General features: G+C 41.0%; 1 protein-coding gene across 2 annotated transcripts in view; it reads left to right on the top strand.

The window, feature by feature from the left end:
• FCHSD2 (FCH and double SH3 domains 2) overlaps nt 1-19,096 on the top strand; it is a 154,290-nt gene that overhangs the window by 32,752 nt on the left and 102,442 nt on the right. The gene's annotated exons all lie outside the window — the stretch shown is intronic.

The raw sequence follows: 19,096 nt of genomic DNA, 5'->3' as shown, positions 1-19,096 counted from the left end.
AAAAGACATTTTAAACTTGTTTTTTCAAATTGTTATAAAGTCAATCACCTCGTTGAGATTGTCTCAAAGTTAGTGCGAAACTTGAGTAAAAAGTAAAATCAGGTCAATTAGAGGAGAGGAAACGTGTTCTGGCATACTCAGTCCAAAATAAATTTACATTCACATTCTTTAGCAAGAGCAGCTTCCCATTCATGTGACATAAAAGCAGCCAGATTTGGCCTCGTGCTTGCGATAGGGAGTGGAATGAATTTTGATTTGTTTGTGAGAAAGGAGGGAGGATTGATTTTTCTCCCTTGTTCCAAAATTAGAAAGCATCTAACACGGGGCAGCTGCCTGCTTAATTTACAGTAAAGGCTCTTGGAGCTTAAGTCCAAGTACAACAGATTAAAAATACATTAATTTATTTAAAAATAGATTAAGGAAAGAATAAAATCCAAGTGGGGGAGCTTGTGGAGCTCAGTACACAATGAATACAACTGGAGATGTGCCTGACGTTGCAGTTGATGTTGGAGCAGTGACAGAAGTGAAACGTGAAAACACCAGGATGTTTCCAAACGTCGTTCGTAGGCTGTGGCGTTAAGCATCCCTTCAGTCGTCGCTGCAGCACCCACAGATACATACAGAAGAAATGTTTTCTGTGGGCTCGACTTTACTGTCAGCTGATGAAAGAGGATTTCTGTTTGCTTTGACACTGCGATGTGCACATGTTCTAGTCCTAGATTTTCTGCGTGTGGTCTCAGCCCAAAACTCAGCTGAAAAGGCTTCGTAAATCAAATGAAATTTGCACTGAATTTAATCCAAGCGCTCACCGCGGTGCCGTAAGGGTCTGCAGTTGCTGGTGCTCCCGTTCTTTCATTCTGCGCGAATATACGCTAGCACGCATTGATTGCATCGGCGGTTGCACTTGATTTGATTAAACATAGCCATTTTTAATTGACGAAATCAATATATGCCTAATGAAACGTTGATTAAAACGCTGTATTCTTTAGTGATTTTTCTAATGACGTTGTAGAGGATTTAAGATCAATTCTTAACACATTTATCCGTTCTACGCTGGGAATGGTTTTTATGTGCAGAGGCGTTTTTAGCATCGCTGCATTTAGGGAACAGTCGTGATAAGTTGGGAAAATAGTTACATTCGCAGGTTCAGAAGGCTCAGTCTTAACAACTGAGGCTTTCAGATACTTGGATTTAAAAAAAAAAAACCCCAACTTTCCAGCGATACAGCTGCATCATTTGAGATTCAGTGGATGGCTGCTTACATGAATGAAGTCTTGTGCGGTCGCTTCCTTGCTTCGCTGATAAGTGTACGGTTCAAGAACAACGTTGGATCTTTCTTCTCGGGCCCGTAAAAGGATTTCTGTTCTTGAGATGGTAATAAAATTTTACATCGAGCCTTTTGGTGAGAGAAATTGTAATGAAAATAAATGTGAAGTCCTATTCATCGACAGTGGGATATTCCCTTTAAACCGGTTGTAAAGGGAACTGGAGATTCTCAGTTTTTCTGAAGCAACATCTCTAAATCTTTTCACGAATTCTGTCTAAACGCCTTTTGTCACCTTAGGGAACTCGGAATATTCTAACTTATGACTTTTTTGGCAAGCAAAAAAAAAAAAATGCGGAAGAGAGGACAGTGAAAATAAATTTCCCAGAACTGGGTGCTTTGTTGGTTTAAAAAACTTGCGTGCTGCTGCACTGCGCTTGGGTGCCAAGTTTCTGTACACAGAGAGCTTTTTGTTTGGAGAAGGAGAACCTGACCAAATGCTAGGGAAGCACCGTGGCTCAGTGTTTATAATTTAGCCCTAATTACACGAGAAGTGGCTTGAGTGGATGTGATGGATTACAGGATCTGTATGCAAATTGCCCTGTGTCGTATTTTATCGGGGGATTTTTTTTTTTTTCCTGAATCTTTTCACTCTATTGTACCTGTTGCCGTCAGAGTTTTTTCCAAGGTTTTTTTTTTTTTGCTTATATTGTCTGGCTCCAGTGGGTTCTTTACTGGTTTTCTAGGCTGTGTGGTGGTGTAAATGGGAGAAGTACCTGATCTGTTGTGAATAGGCACTGAGCTATTTCACTTGTGTTTTCAGTGCTGCGTTATTTAAGATACGCTCAAAGGCTTACGTTAACGATCAGAACTGAGAGTACAGCAAGGCTCTCATTTCCCATTAACAGTATTCCTGGTAATAGCATTTAAATTGCAATTTGCTATTATTATTATTAGCTGTTCTCCGTGATTAATAAGCCAGCTGAAGTTAGTGGCTGAGAATACTCTTCTGTTAGGTGAAAGCAGAACTCTGAACGTGTGTGCTTTTGCTGCTACCTAGTAAAAAACTCTTTTACCTAGCGCGTTAAATACATAAAATGGTTTGGGGTGGGTTTTTTGAGTTTTTAATTACATCTCTGCTGCGCTTTTAACTATTATTTAACACTTAATAGCTGTCTCTCAGGGTCTGTGTGCTGGATAACCTTCCTTGTCATGGTTTGTCATGCTTTGGTTTTGTTCAATACCTAACGATCATTGTTTCAGGGTAAAACGTGACTCTAGTCTGTCCCTTCGGGTCTGCAAGTAACCTCACAGAGCTTCAGCTGGGAAGCGTGCCACTCGTTTGGGTGCACGCTAATTAGTAACCGACTAGTACCTGCACCGACGGCACCGGTAACGTAGAAAAAAGGTAGGAAGGTCCGTTCTGTGAGCTGCACAAGAGCTTTAAATTGAACTGAGTTGCAAGTAGAAGTTCATTTTCAGATATATTTTTTTAAAATACACTAATTGTTAATGATTTCTTTTTTTCTGACCGTTTTTTTTCTGGAAGTCAAATCAGCGCGGAAGAGATGTGCGTGCGCAGTAAAACCAGCTATCTGATGGGTCAGCCGGAGAGAGCGGACAGGTCGCTGGCTGTGGATTGCTGCTTAGGTAGTCTGCTGCAAGGAGAAACTTGGCACCTTTAAAACATTTTAAAATAGGGAGAAAATAAATGCTTTACTGAAGATGTAGTGTCCTTTTTAGCAAGTTTCCAGTGGATTCAAATTCTGAGGGTTAAAATCAGAGATTTACCCCCGTGTCGTACTACCTTGTGCTGTGGCTGACTTTTTTTTCTTTGCTGTTCCTTACCATGTAGTCCAACGCTTTGAAAATGTTAATTGATTTATCCTTGTACCGTGAAGAGTGGAAAGGTGATAGTATTTTCCTATTAAGAAATTAGAGAAATAATTTTAGCCAACATAATATAGGTCTTTTTGATCGAATGGGGACTAGATCCCTGCTCTTTTGAACTTTTTTTTTTTTTAAAAAAAAACCAGAAGCCTTTGGCATTTAGTGCAACTTTTTCTTCAGCAATAGAATTGAAATAATTTTTCTTCCTTCACCTTGCAGAATGCTTTGAGGTTTATAGAGGAGGTGCCCTATACGAGTATTTATTTGTAAAGTAGAGAGAGAGGTTTGGTAGATCACAGACATCTTTTTTGAAAATGGAATTACTCCTCTCGTGGTAAAAGTAGAATCTTTCAGGAAAGAACAGTAAGGTGCTAGGTAAAGTACTTCTCTTTTGAAAACACATTGCTGTATTGTAATGTCGCAGTATTAACTGTAAGAGCAGGAGGATGGCAGACACTTCAGAGGAGCAGCCACGTCTGTGAGGGTTGGAGAAGGAGCTGGAGCTCTGGAAATGCAACCATTTCAGCACTGAACGCAGCTCACCTGGCTTGTTTCAGAAATCCCACCTGGCAAAAGTGCAGCTTGGTGGACGCAGCCTTACAACAGGTTTGGAATTAAAAAAAAAATAAATCAGTGTGAAACAAAGTCTTCCCTCTGACTCAGCAGCTAGCTAAACCCTGGGGTGTCCGTAAAATAAACTTCAGCTACCTGCCTTGAAAATCCAACAAGCAGCTTTCTGTTAGCTCATTCCCTGCAGTCTGGACAGAATGTTTTTTGGTTTTTTTTTTTTTTTTGGTGGTGGTTTGTTTTTTTTTTTTTCAGCCCGAAGGATACAGAAGGTTACTGTGGCCTTACAGAGAGCAGGAAGAGATTGTGGACTTTCAGGGTGGGTCCCCGACTTGGGGACAAACAAGAAGCAGCTGTAGGTTGATGCTCAGCAGCCTGTTTTGTTCACCGATGAACTCAAATTATTTGTTGCTTCCTTTGAAGACGATACTGGATTTACTGCTGTGGGAAATCTCCCCCTAGAGTGTTTCTGTAATATTTTAGTTATTTTTGTTTTGGTTTTGCTTTATGGCTGAAATCGATGACTTCTGTAATCAAGCAGTAATTTAAAAAAATACCTGTGAAGTTAACTTTTGGAGGGGCGGGGACGATGTGTTTTTAAGACTTAGGCATACTTTATCTTTTAGGGAATTAAGAGCTTTGACTTCTGTACTCCAGATCATGCAAGGAGGGGTTTAGTTGGTAAAAAGCATGAATACAGAAACAATTTTTTTTTTCAAGCTTATCTTTTGAATAAACTTGGCTATTGTTCTGCAGTTTCTCTCCAGAGGAACTTCCCTTTGTGGTAAATGAGTAGGCGATGTAGAAATTTCTGTACTGAGGAGTGAGATTAATGGTTGCTGTAGCTGGATGTGCTTGATAGCAGTTAAGGTGGAAGACAGCAAAATGCTTTGAAATCCATCTGTGTATTTAGTATATTTTCAAACTTTCTATAGGAAACATGAGGAAAAATTCAGAGTGAAATCTTTTTCCATGAATGATCTCACTGCCTGTCTGCAGGGGTTAGCGTTATCATTGCTGCTTGTTTTGAAAGACAGATAAAAAAATCTAAATAAATGCTTTAAATTTCAGAGTTTTCTCCCTGTAATCCTCCTCTGGAGGTTTTCAGTATCTTCACTGTCCTGTTTTAGGTCTCTTTAGAAAGCCATATCCAGCCTGGCTCACGCTGGCTGTGTGAGGTGGTCCCGGAGGTGTGAGGTGGTCCACGTGCGTCCCTCAGAAGTACATCAGTAGGTTTGAGGTAGCTTTGTTCAGTTTTATCGATAGTATTGCATACCATTTTAATAATTTTCGGTTGTTCTTTTACTGAATATGAAAAATCACAGTTTTATTCTCTATTGCTGAGAAATGTTCTCCTCCCAAGCCAGAGCTGTGGCCTCACCATTGGAGCCTGGAGGGAGACGTTCTGCGTGGCCTTCATCCGGCTTCAGCTGTTTCCTGTAGCGGCTGTGTGACTGTGGCACTTCTTCCACTTAGGAGAGCTCATTTCTTACGTGTACAGAGCTAACAGCTACTGAAATCTTACAATCCAAGGTCCCGGTTGAATTTTCTGCCTTTCCCGTTCTAGGAATTTCTGTAGGAAAAGTCACCAGACCCACGGAAGCTTCACGTGTGATTTTATTTTGGGCGTTACTCCGTTAAGCCTTGTTGGCGTAGCTACTCGGGGAGGGGGAAAAGCTGTATCCCGGAAACCTCTGGATCCAAATGGAAAAATGCTGGAGCCGTTCAGGCCTGTTCCTGCCCTGAGTGATATTCCCTCATGTAAACTCAGGGGCTGTGAGGCTCCTCTGTTTCTCCTGCTCTGGAATCTCGCTTGTTGATCCCATTTGTCATAGAAAACCATGTCAGGCAGGTTGGTTTGTAAACTTACTGTGCTGCTTTCCGAAGCCGCCTTCCTGCTTCGTGAATAAAAATGTAAAAACTGAGCAGGTTTCTAGGAGGGAACAAAAACTCCTGAAGCATGCTTGCTGCAAGCCTGAAAAGAACTCTGTGAGAATGCATTTTGTTAGGACTTTCCTAGTTTACCAAGCAACTAAAATTTATTTTTGTGAATGTTTTGACTTGGTTAATTACTTCCTTACTGATTTTTGTTGCGTTCGGTTCCTGAAAGCACAGAACAATAAGAAAGTCTTGTGCAGGTGCTTGGAAAGCTCAGCTAAGATGGCGTAGATCGACGATTCTTTTGCCAACTGCGTTTTGAAGCCTTCGTAGTTGGTATCTGGTGTTGTTTTTAAATTAAAACTTAGGTACTAAGACAAAGACTTTGTGAAAATGTGTTGTATCTGCCTCGTTAATGCATTATAGATTGGCAATCTTTGCACACTGACTTATGAACCAGGTGGAAAACGGTCGGAAATGTTCAAGAGTGATTCTCGTGGAAATCCTGCCGGTTTTATTCTTTTGCAAAAAGCAAAGTTTTTATAAAACTGAACATCAGTGGGCCAGCAGTTTTCTCCTAAGGCGTGAGATTTATGGGTGTGTCGACTAGAAAGTCTTTTTCCTCATCAATGTCGCACATTCTGCGTGGTGCTAACATGCTGGTTTGTGTTAAAACGCAAGCAAACTGCTGCTTTCCAAATCCAGAATATAGATGTTGCTTGTGTTTGCTGTTTTGAAGTCCATTTATAAATGAAATCTCCGCACCTGATAGTGGGTGTGTGTTACCACTAATTCCCGTTCCTTGCTCCAACAGCCAGCAGAATTTTTCCCTGCCCAATTTTATTTTCTCAATAGCCTCGATTTCTTCTGGTTTCCACTTTATGTATATTTTTTTCTTAAAACTTCTACACGAATTGTGACTTTTGTTTAGTTATCTGACCAATTTATTTATTCCAGTCTGTCTAAATATTTTCTTGTTGCTGGTTTTGCTCACTTTTCTTCTTTTGGAGTAACTAATTTCTCTTAAAGAGCTAGAGAGAATTGTTGCATGTCTTTTGTTTGAGATTTCCTCTGCTTTCACAACTTAAATCAGGTTAAAATCAGTGATCTGTAAGGCATCTCTCCACTTTCAAGCCCAAGAATGTGTTTGTGTAAATGGAAGCCTAAACAGTTGTCTTGCCGTATGCTTTCATTTTCTGTTTCTTAAAAAAAAAACCCTTAGAAGTTAGAGAACCTTCTTATGTTTTACTTCCTGCAATTAGTAATAGCCTCCAAAAAGATTTTTCTGGAAGAAAATTTTCTACTAGGAAAAAAAGCATCTTTCAAGTATCTCTTTGGCAAAATAAGTTTGTGGGTTTTTTTGGTTTTGGGTTTTTTTAATTCTCTGCCGTCATGTAGTTTGTGATATTTCTGCTGGATAATCCACGGTGATCTCTAAAAGAGCTTTGGATTCATTCAGTTAAGGTACCAAACTAAGAGGAAAAGCTGTTTTTCAACCTGAATTACGAGAAATATGTATTTATTTCTGAATAATCACTCTACATAAGTGTCTGCCATTCCTTGCCATTTTCCTGAAAAAATCTCATATTTGGTGTGGAATATGTGGACGCACATGATGTCAGATACACCTGGAGCCTGGACCGTCTCGTTGGTTTGTCTTAAATCCCAGCTCGATGGAGTTTCCACGTTTCAGGAGGGGATCCGTAGCGTTCCCGGTCACTGCCCGATGTGGAGATCATGCATATTGATGACCTGGTTTGGTCCGTTAAGCCACGCCGCCGCATAATACATCCACAGAGCTCGCTGGTTCCAGAAAGAAAACACCTGCCTGGTGCTACCTTTGTATTATGTTCTCCTATAGTCCAACACCATTCAAAACACCAGGATAGCAATACGAGGTTGAAGAAAATGAAATGTAAGCCTTAGTAGCTATTCACGGCATTCTTTCCAACAAAGCATGGAGAATCAGTGGCCCTGAATGCTACAAAGACGTGATCTGCTCCGTTTCATAAATGGGTAAGAGCACTATTGTGGATTTTAGAATAACTTGTAGAGACAAGTTTGACAAATCAGGTGTTATAATGGGATTATTGATCCCATTCTGCACTTGTCACAGTTCAACCTCTTCGTGCACGTTTCCCTTTTCACTGCAAAACAAGAAGCTCTTTAGAATTCTCTATATTAAGTGTCCGTTTAACATTTAATATAATATACTTTGCCTGGAACAAAGAGCGTGGGTCTACGTGTGACATTCCAAACAATATTATCGGTGACCTTCTCTTTTTATGTAGATTTTGCATTCAGTCCTTCGTGTACTTTTTCTTCTCCAAGAAACACATGTCGGCACTCAAAGGGGGGAAAAAAAAGTCAAGTATCCGATTGAGGTTTTGTCTCACTGAACGTTCTGTTAGATGAAAAATTAAAATGCCTTATACTGAGATATTTGTCCCTTTAAAAAGAATTTTGAAAGGCAGCCCTTTAAAAATGCTAAGCTATCTGCTGCAGTTTTTATGGAATTCTTTAGGTTAAACTAATATTTCTCTAAGAACAGAGGCAGGCTGTCAGCTTCTATTTTCAGTGAAAACATCTAGTTCCTTATAAAGGGGTTGCTAGGCTCAGAATTATGCTATTTCTACAAAGCAAGCCCTTCATAAAGAAATGACTTTTTTTTTCTGAACTGATGCAAGCAAATTTCTCTTCGCCTGCTTTTAGCCCTTATTTTTCTTTCCAATTACTGCGCTCGTAAGCGTCCGCTGCTTGGAATTTTGATACTTGTAAGTGCTCTACTTTCAGATGAAAAACTTCATTCTTAAAAGCTGTTCGTCTTTACTCGGTCTTTCGCCTTTAGCGAACCAGATAGTGTTATCTCTCCGTCTGTGGAGTTATCTGTGAGCTGCCTCTGTGGGAATCGCTGGTTTTTCTACTGTAGGCTGTTTGTGTTTGGGTTTTTTTTTCGAACTGCGTCAGCATTTCAGCTTTTTTTTTTTCCACATTCCCCAAGAAGTACAGTTTCTTTTTTCGAACGCATTCAATCCAAACAGTCATCCTTCCCCAATATCTGTTTTTCTCTTTCTCGATTTAAGAGGGCAGGCTAGTCACAACTCAAAGCTTTAAAAATAAACAAAGTGGAAACTTTGAGCCTCCCCAGCAGCAATACCGGCTCTGAGTCATAGGTCCGTACCAGCAGTACGCTACCTTCTCCACCTCTGCTGGGATTCCTTTTTCATGCTTGTCTTTTCACGTATCTTGTCCAGAGTATGCAAGAGGAAGGCTCTTTTTTATTTCCCAGCTTTCTGTACTGGTGTGCTTCATACACATCACATATTCATCTTAGAATTATTTCAGTCCGGCTTTATGTCACCCACCTAATACAAATACTTTAGACCTTTTTCTTTTAAACCTTAGGAACGACTTGGGAGAAGGGAGTGGCATACACTTACGCTGTATTTTGGAAAAATATAAGGCAAGGCATACAATTTACAGTAAAAGAGCCAACATCCTATTCATTTTTTTTTTTTTTTAAAAGAAAAATATTATTTCAGCCATATTTTAATGGCAGTTTGTTTCATCCTTGTTCTCATGCTATTGCTTCCCTTGATGAAAAGCTAATTTTTACATCGAAGGGGTTAGGTGTATCTCTGCAACGTTTCTGGGATGCAGTAAGAGAGGAGCAGGGCAAGACAAGGGGAAGTGGACCAGAAAATGGATTGGAACAAGGTTTCTGGGTCAGGTATGTAGTGAGAACACGCTTGAGAAAAGCTGGAATGGAGAGCAGGCAGTGGTGGTGGGTTAGGCAGTTCAGAGGTCAGGAATCACCGTAAGTTGTCCTTCTTTCATAGAATCATAGAATCTTAAGGTTGGAAAAGACCTCCAAGGTCATCAAGTCCAACCATCAACCCAACACCACCATGTCCACTAAACCATGTCCTGATGTGCCATGCCTACACGTTCTTTGAACACCTCCAGGGATGGTGACTCCACCACTTCCCCAGGCAGCCTGTTCCAGTGCCTGACCACTCTGTCAGTAAAGAATTGTTTCCTAATCTCCAATCTAAACCTCCCCTGATGCAACCTGAGGCCATTTCCTCTCATCCTGTCACAAGTTACTTGGGAGAAGAGACCAACACCCACCTCCCTACAGCCTCCTGTCAGGGAGAGAGCAATGAGGTCACAGTCATGGGCTGCCTCTTCCTTTCCTGCGACCTTTGCTGAGTAATGGAGCTCTACGTCTACTCTTGATTTTAGAATCAGGATAATTTTGGACGGAAAAGATTCCTGGAGGTCATCTGGTCCAACCCCCTGGTCACAGATGGGCTGACTTCAGAGTTCAGTGAGGTTGGTGAGGCCCTCATCCCTTTTAAGTTTTGATAATCTTGAAGCATGGAGATTCCCAAACCTCTGTGGGGCTGTTCCGGTGTTCAGCAGCCCTCATGAAAGACGTATCTTCATTCTCACCCGAGCCACCTCGCTGGCACATTTGTCTTTTAACTTTCATTTGTCTCCTATTTGCATTTATGCCCTTTCTCAGTTAGCGCTCTGTTTGTTCTGGAGCCATCATTTTTATTTTTATTTTTATTTTTTTTAATCCTTTTGTATTTCAGCGTAACACTGCTTCTTTACCTAATGAGCACGTTCTCCGTTACAATCAAACGGCCATAATTTAGGGAAAACCAGCAATCACTGAATTGCCTGGGAATGGTCCTCTGGAGACTGTAATTAAAAAGAAAATGTTTCTTTAAAAAAATAATCCATGCAGCAATAAAGGTATGTAGAGTTTCATCCTTTGTTTTATCCTGAAGTGCAGCTAGTTAATTCAGCTGATTAATTTTTCTGCAATTCAACCAGTTCAGCTGCTTTTCAAATGTTAGGCAGGCAAAGGTAATTTGTAAGAGTTGTTATTCCTCTCTTCTGTGAGAGTTTAAAAAAATGTTTGATGGCACCTTCTAGAATGGTTTTGAACTATGTGACTCCATGTATTTGAGGTAGTGATATTTCTGAGAAGTCATTCTTGCTTTTCGTGTCTCTTAGATCGTACTGCTTTAATTTTACTGAGGATGAGGTTTCCAGTGGTTAAAAAAGAAAAGAAAAGCTCATTTGACCCACTGTGAAATGATTAAAATACTTGTATGTACGCTGTAAAAATGCTTGAACAGGCTTTTACAGGAGCAGCCTCTTGTCTTTTCAGTTCTAGACCAGTCCCTGACTGCAGCAATCCAGATTTTATGTTTGACACGTAGCGGTTTGTTAGATGGATGTGAGGTAAACTGGGCAGACCTTCTTGGCTCCTAAAGCTGTTTGTCTTAGACCGAGGCTTACATTCAAGGGTACAGTAGATGTGTTCTTAACTATTTTTAAAAACTACACTCCCTTCTTCCACTTTGCAACCTTGGAAGTTATGCTTTCAGACCTGGACAAACCAGAACGTGTTGACGACTTCGAAAAAAAAAACAAAAAAACACCAGAGAGAGAAATGTTTGAGTCAAATCTACCAAAAATGATTATTCGGTATAAGGCCCTACACAGACAGGAGTTGGCTTGTTCAGCTGCATACAGGTGAAGGCCTTTTCTCCCAGTCCTGCCTGCTCTCCTGAGAAAGAGGAGAGGGAAAGGTAAGGTTACTCAGGCCGGTGCAGGAGAGGAGTCCCAGCGGCGGCTGCAGGGTGATAAAAGATGTGCTGCTTATCTCGTAGAACCACAGAAGGGTTTGGGTGGGAAGGGACCTTCAAAGCCCACCCAGCCCAACCCCCCTGCCAGGAGCAGGGACATCTCCAACCACATCAGGTTGCTCACAGCCCCGGCCAACCTGGCCTGGAATGTTTCCAGGGATGGGGCATCCACCGCCTCTCTGGGCAACCTGGGACACTGCCCCACCACCCTCAGGGTAAAAAAATTTACCTAATATCTAATCTAAATCTACCTCCCTCTATTTTGAAATTTTCTTTTAAAAATAAAGTGGTTTGCACATATTTAAAGGAACTACTGCGAAACACGAACAAAAAGTTCATCACATCGGCTTTTAGAGCCTCGGGGATTATTTCTGATAGTTCATCACGAAATGACTGTTGCCTCAAACATTTATTATTACATATTTCCAGGTTTGTGTGGCCAGCGGTGGAACTCACCTCAACTGGGTCGTTCCCTCACAAATTGTTTTTAGAAGATAGAAATATCAGTGTCTTAAAAGCTTGGTGCTCTCGTTTGTTGTCAGGGCAGTGCCAAAGATCTTGAAGATGCCAGTTTACAATGTGAATTTTTAAAAGAAAAAAAAAAAAACACCAAGGAATCGAAAACCTAAAATAAGTGTTTTGTTTGTTTTTTGTTTTTTTTTTTTTTTAAATACAAAACCAACACTGATTCAGGAACATGCTGTCCAGCTGGATTCCGGAAAAAATATATGGCCTGGTGTAGACTTCATGTAGATGATGTTCTCCACTTGTTTACTGTGTTGGCGCTAGCGCTGAAATAATTATGATAATAATAATAAATAAATAATTGAATCAAAAAACCCTGAAGTGTTGTCTAGAGCACTCAGTGAAATTTCAATATAAGCCAGCAGTTGTTTGCCACTTAAGTGAAAGGTTTTGACTAAATTATGGAACTTGGGGCAGACAAATTTGATAGTTTAGTTAAACAATTCAGTAAAAAAATTCGATAATTCAGTAACAAAACTGTTACTTACCTTAGCTGTAAAAAAAGTTTGGCTCAACGTAGGCATGTGCTTGAAGTACAATATTGCACTGAAGCGAAAATGGGGAAAAAATTTGTGTTGTGCCATCCATTCTAATGACATTAAATTAATGTACACACATGAATCTCCTAATGACAGGTATGAAATGGTGAAATCGTTCCGTGGGTCAGTCCCTTGCAATTTCAGTGGAAATGGCATGGTTATTTTCTCAATCTCTGAAACTGTTGTGACTTATCTTTGTTTAGTAACGTTCTTTGGCTTGTGTTTTAATAGCTGCAGCAATGTAGCTGAGAAACTGGATAACATTTTTTTCAGCCTTTTCCATGAAAAATAAAATTACTCTGTGCAATGAGCTTTATATTGGGAGATTTCCCTGTTTATTAAAATAAATTAACTCTGTACTTATGTTGAGCAAACATTTTAAGATCAAATTTGACTGGTAATTTAGTGACATCATCGTCATTAAGCACAAATTTCACGCCTGAAGTGGAAATCTAGTGTAAATACAGAGCAGAAACAAATCCTTGACACTGATTTCCATTTTAACTTAGCTATGTAAAATGGTCTTTTCAGTCACCAGAGTGGTTTTGATGCCTGCACAAACTCATTCCTCCTACGCCTTTTTTAGCTTTTTAAAATATTATTCTGTATTTTCTGCCTCACCGATATTCTTACCGCTGTTCATCTCGCTAGCGGTATTCTCAATACACCGCCTTTTCCAGTTTAAAGGGGAGTTTGTCGTGTTTGCAGCAAGAATAAAAGCTTATTTCATACCGGTTGCAAACAGAAACTAATTGAGAAGGAGGAAGCCTGTAGATTTATGAAAAAAAAATCTCAGCACTGGTTTTCTTAGCTCTGATTGTGTACCAACGTGGCTCAGAGCTTTTTTTTTTTTTACCTTCACAAATGATAAAGAGGTAATTTAAAATAAAAAAAAATAGTAAGAACTGATCACTTTTTTTTTTTTTTTGAGATGTGAAATTGTGAGCTACGAGGTTTCCTGGATGTATTTCTGCCAGGTACATCTGTGTTTGCTTTTTGGTTGTGTATCCAAAAAGGCTAGCGAGAAATTCGTATCGAATTATTTTTTTTTGTTTATGGTAGTGTCTTGAAAGACATTTTCCGCTCTGTTTTTGTTTTTTTTTCCTGATAATTTGTGTTCACTTAGGGTAGAGCAAAGCATCTGTATGATTCCCCTCCAGTAGATGCGGTTGGGGTGGGGTTTGGGAGTTGGGTTACTTTGTGTGTTCATGAAGGTGTCTTCTTCTGGATAAGAAAGTTGATACACTATCTACCTTCTAAAAAGGGCTTTTGAGTACACAACTATTGTCAAGTGTAATAACAATACAATTTTTTGCTTTTACAAGACTATTGGGTGAAACTTGAGGGGGAAATGCAACCTTTTGGGTTGACATGCCCATTTTTAAGGCAGACCTTTGGTTTTGAAATCGTGCTGTAAATACGCACGTGCTGCTGGCAAATGGACAGAAAAACGTAACGAAGGAAGCTGGACAAATTAATCCAGGTTGTGGAGTCTGTGACAGAACGTGAACGAAGCCAGAATGGTGTGTGCCGCTGTGAAACTAGGGAAAAATCTCAAGGGAGATGTTCTCAGAGGGACATGAGGATTCAAGTTCCTTTAAACACCACTTTCTATTTTATTCCGTCATGTTGGGTGCTGTTAAATAAAAGACATGAGCGTGAAGATCTCTGTTAACCAGCTGTTTTAATGCTTGCTCTCTCTTAAAAGGTGTTGTGTAGAGACAAACAGATGGAATCTGTCGAAGCATTTATTTCTGATGGTTCTTTTAGCCTATAGATGTGAGATCTAACATGTTATCTCCTCCATTTAGAAGCAAAATCACCCTCGTAACAACCTTCACAGCAACAAAAAAAGCTCGGGAAATTTGAATCTAAGCGCAGGCCACTTCTGGAAAGTCTCATGCAGAAGGCTGTTGGATGAGGACACCACCAAGAGTTCTTAGAAGTATCTGTAAGAAATACCAAGACGTTGCTAAAACCTCCGTAAATAGATGTACCTCTTAGCCAAGAGCTATTTCAGGGAATTTGATGCTGTCTGAGATCTGCCCTGTTCCCCTTTTTAATTTAAAAAAAAACCCAAAATGGTATTTCTTGATAAGAACGAGACAGGCTCACCCAAGACGTGACTCCGGTGGCTCAAGCAGCTTTGGGCAGGTGGATTTAGGAATTGCTGTACAGCCTTACCCAGTGACAGTTGCACCAGACAGACAGAATCATGCTTTGCAAAAACTGGTTTTTACTAGCTCACTCCTATAGAGGTGGGATTTTCCATAGATAAAGAACAAAAAATGTATGATGTATTGATTATCTGGAATAGAATATGTCTGCTTTTCCTCTAAATAACAAGAAAACAAAGGTTCTTGGCTTACAGGCTGAATTCCTTTCATCTGCAGCAATAATTTCATACCAATAAAAGATTAAAATTGTAGAGTGTCGGGGGAGAGGATGTTGGTTTTGTGTTTTGTTTTGTTTTTTTTTTTAACAGTGGGGCTTTTTAATGGTGGAAGTCTCGCACTGCCTCGTCTCCCATCCCCTTCTTTCACTCTAAGCTGTCCATCCCTGAGAGTTGTTTGGTAGATGGCCACTTTATAGGAACGTAAAAGTACATCTGTGATGCTTTATATGTAACTTTTAGGTCCAGGATGGACCAGATGATCTCCAAAGGTCCCTTCCAACCTCAACCATTCTGTCATTCTGTGTTTTTATTTCCAAACAATTAAAATGTTAAGATTTTAGTAATCAGATAAATGAGTTGTGGGGTGTTCTTTCAATAGCTCTTCCCAGTAGCTAAAGATATTTTAAGGTTTGAATAAAGGTTCTGCCTCATAGAGTTTGTGCAAATGTGTCTGGCTATTTTGATAGATAGCTAGCTTCAGGAAATGAGGAAATACATTTTTCATCTTTTGAAACCTGCTGTCTAGAATTAGGAGGCTGACAAGTTGAGATTGCACAGAGCTACAGAAGTTGGGTGGAGCAGTGTCCCAGGTTGCCCAGAGAGGTGGTGGATGCCCCATCCCTGGAAACATTCCAGGCCAGGTTGGCCGGGGCTCAGAGCAACCTGATGTGGTTGGAGATGTCCCTGCTCCTGGCAGGGGGGTTGGGCTGGGTGGCCTTTCAAGGTCCCTTCCAACCTAAACCCCTCTGTGATTCTCATTTGGCATGGGCTGTGTGCTTTGTTGTTCTAGATTTAAATACTTCTACTGAAGATTGTGAAGACTTGAGGAGTTCAGCTGCCCTTTTATTTTTCCTGGAAATTCTTGAAAATAATATAAAGTAGAAATATTAACTGGAATCGGGCACATCCTACCTGTTTAAGTTACTATACAACAATGAAATATGTTTCTGTGTAGCTTTGCAGAGTTTTAAAAGTGTGACCCTTTTTTTTTTTTTAATAAATGAATTCTGCTGCTGCTGCGCTATCTCTAGGTAAGCATTTTTGCTCTGCATCAGCAGTGCAAGACTTCGTCTAAAAACAAAGGTGATGTGCAGACAAAAAGACTGAGGGGGAGGGGCGGAGGTCTATTTATTTTTTGAAGGCCAAACTTTCAGCTGCTAGCAAACCTGAGAACTTCATCAGCACCGCGGTTTTGGCATTAACACCCTGACTTTTGACGTGGTCTTTATTCGTTGCATCACCTTTGGGTCATGCAATGAACCAAAGTCTTCAGTTGCAGAGGAGCCGTGCGCGACTCCATCCTTGCAGTAAGCCCCAGAGAGAAAGAAAAGGTTGACTGCAAGAAGAAATCCTGGTACTAAACCAGCTCTTCTGTTGTGTGGAGACTGCTTTGTAAAACCTAGAGCGAAGATGAACATCTCGGTTCCTTTTCTTCCAGTTTTCTGTTTCTCTTGACCTGTGTTGGTTTTTTTTCCTATGACTGATGGCAGTGGAAAAACTGACAAAGCGAAGCCCGTTTTGATTGCTCATTTGAAAAGCTGTGAAGGAAGGAACAATAATGGTATCAGACGTCATAACAGATAAAGCATAAATTATATGAGCATTTTTTTTCTAAATGTCAGTGAAAAAAACAAATTACATCTTCTTGTTCCTCTTTCTAATGCTCCAAGCAGTAAAAAACATTGGGGATAGGTTGCTATTATCCTTCCTTAATGCCTCTGCTCCAGGTTGTGATTGAAAATACATCTATTCTACAGCTGTGCTGATGTATTTGGCTACCTGCATTTTCGGAAATTTTCCCCATCCCGTCCACGTTGACCACTTAGTCTCCATAGCTCTCGATTTTTGGGATGGTAACTGGTAATCACCGGAACTGAGTGAGGTGAAAATAAGCACGTGATGCTGGGGCTGATGTTTGAGGACCATGTCAGGATGCGGAGCGTGGCAAGACCTTCTTAATCTACCATTTCCATCAGAGGTAGCTGGTGTCCTCTGCCTGTGAGCCAGGTCCTGTCCTCCCTGTATGAGGTACGACCGCTGTGTTGTGGCTGTTGGACTGATCGCATGTCAAGGAGGCCACACAAGATGCAGACAGGAAACCTTGCTGGTCTTCATGCTGCGGTCAAGATATTTCAGCATACGGGAAAGCTGATGAAATTAAAATAGCAGAAACAAGATGTGTTGATCATCTAATCAGTAGAAGTATTGCTTAAGTACAAGGTAGCATTTCTGCCTCCTGGGAAGTTGTTCTTCTAGGTGCTAACCCTCTAGCCATCCACTGCTGGTGTTACCACGCGGCATTCAGAATTTGCCGCCTGCTGTTCCAGGCCGCTGTATGCTGCCTGTCTGCTTTAAAAGACCGGTGTGTCCCGCACGTTTCCCCTGGTACCGTTTCACCAGCCTTCCAAAGCAACCTAATAAGAAATCTCTGATACCCTTCGTCTGCTGGAGCCGGACAGATGTCACCTCAGTTTCCTTCAAAAGGTGGAAGATGTTAGGACAAGTCTTGAAGAAAACCTCTATGAGATGAGGTGACACGGAGAACCTACAGCCGTGTCAGCGAACCTGGCGGGGAGACAGTGGCCATCAGGCTTGTTTGTGTTAGATTATCCCCTGTGTTCCCACTCGTGATTTTATTTTGTGGCTTTTTTATGGATCTACATCACAGTCCATGTGTCAGCCTTCGGCTGGTCTTGATACCCAGCCAGTGTAAGATAGCTTAGGTTGTCACTTCTTTTCCAGTTAAAGTTGTAAGTGTATTTCTTTCTTCCTTTCTTTCAACATCACATCTGCATTACCAGAGGTTTGTTGTTTGGCTGGAACTCATGAGATGGCGGCGCCTGCTGTTATTGATGCAGCCTGGCTAATGTGTCCTGTATCTGAACCTTACTTCTGCTTCTTTCAGCTGATGCCCTCAATTTACTGGTGAAAGACAGAACAGTGAACTTCTCTCTTGTCATTATGTTGGTCATGATTTCATAAACCAACATCATTCTCCTGTCCCTTCAGTTGTCTGGTTTTGTATGAGAACCAGAGAGTCCCAAGTCCTCTGAGTCATTCCTGATGTGGCTGCTGATCCGTGTATTTTTGTCGTCATTCCTTCTTCATCGTCAGCTCTTCTCTGTTTCTTGGAGATGGGGCAGAGGGAAAGACCGCAAAGGCACACAGACTTCTGAGACAGTCCTCCATCTATTCCTGGGGTGATGGCAATAATCTGTGTTATGTTCTTTCTTCCTGTCTGAAGTCCTGTCACTGTTGCAATTTTTTTTTGTTGGTTTTGGGGTTTTACTTGTGACTGCTAGTAGACATTGATATTTTTCACACACCGATCTGTTCTGACCCCAAGATCTTGACCCTGCATAGAAATGGTCATAGAATCGTGGAATGGTTTGGGTGGGAAGGGACCTTTCAAGGCCATCCAGTCCAACCCCCCTGCCAGGAGCAGGGACATCTCCAACCACATCAGGTTGCTCAGAGCCCCGGCCAACCTGGCCTGGAATGTTTCCAGGGATGGGGCATCCACCGCCTCTCTGGGCAACCTGGGACAGTGCCCAACCACCCTCACTATAAAAAATGTCTTCCTAATATCACGTTTGGATCCACCTCCCTCTATTTTGAAACCACCACCCCTCGTCCTGTCCCAGCAGGCCCTGCTGAAGAGTCTCTCCCCACCTTTCCTGCAGCCCCCTTTGGGCACTGGGAGCCGCTCTCAGCTCTCCCCGGAGCCTCCTCTTCTCCAGGCTGAACAGGCCCTAGTCCACCTAGCATACTTTTTTTTTTTTTTTCCTTGTTTGCTTCTCTTTACATTTATTTATATTAAATTTCACTTCCATTTTATTACCCCGTGACTCAATCTCATGAAAATCCTTTTCCAGTCCTTGATACCAGCCCTGAACTTTACTGCTCCCAATAGCTGTTGTCAGCTTGCAAGTTTGTATGGTTTTCCTAAGATTTTTTTTTTTTTTTCCCCCCGCTGTGTGTCTGAGACATTAAGAAGCAGCTGGTAAGGTAGAAATGTTGAAAACAACACTCTGCAATATCTTTCAGTTCCTAATATTTGTGCTCTTTTTGGTAAGCCGCAGAGCTGAAGCAAGGCTTAACTTCCAAATTAAGATATTAAATGTCGCTAAATTTGAGTCACAGGCTGTTGTTAAAAATAAAATACATACTCTCCAGTTTACAAAACTTTCCATTAAACTGATGATATTTTCTTCTCTGAAATCGTTTAGACGGAGCAGGCTGTGAAATTCCGCTGTCTCCCAGCCTCACAGGGGTGTACGAAACAGAGATTTCCTCTTTCAACCAATTCTAACGCCGTGTTTGACAAAGTTTCTCCCCGATTATCCTTACAGTTTATCCAGGTTCAGGACCC

This window comes from Chlamydotis macqueenii, chromosome 1 (assembly GCF_036417535.1).
Source record: "Chlamydotis macqueenii isolate bChlMac1 chromosome 1, bChlMac1.mat, whole genome shotgun sequence".
NCBI classification, from domain to species: domain Eukaryota; kingdom Metazoa; phylum Chordata; class Aves; order Otidiformes; family Otididae; genus Chlamydotis; species Chlamydotis macqueenii.
Note: the sequence above shows the minus strand (reverse complement) of the source record. Positions and strands in the feature narration are given on the sequence as shown.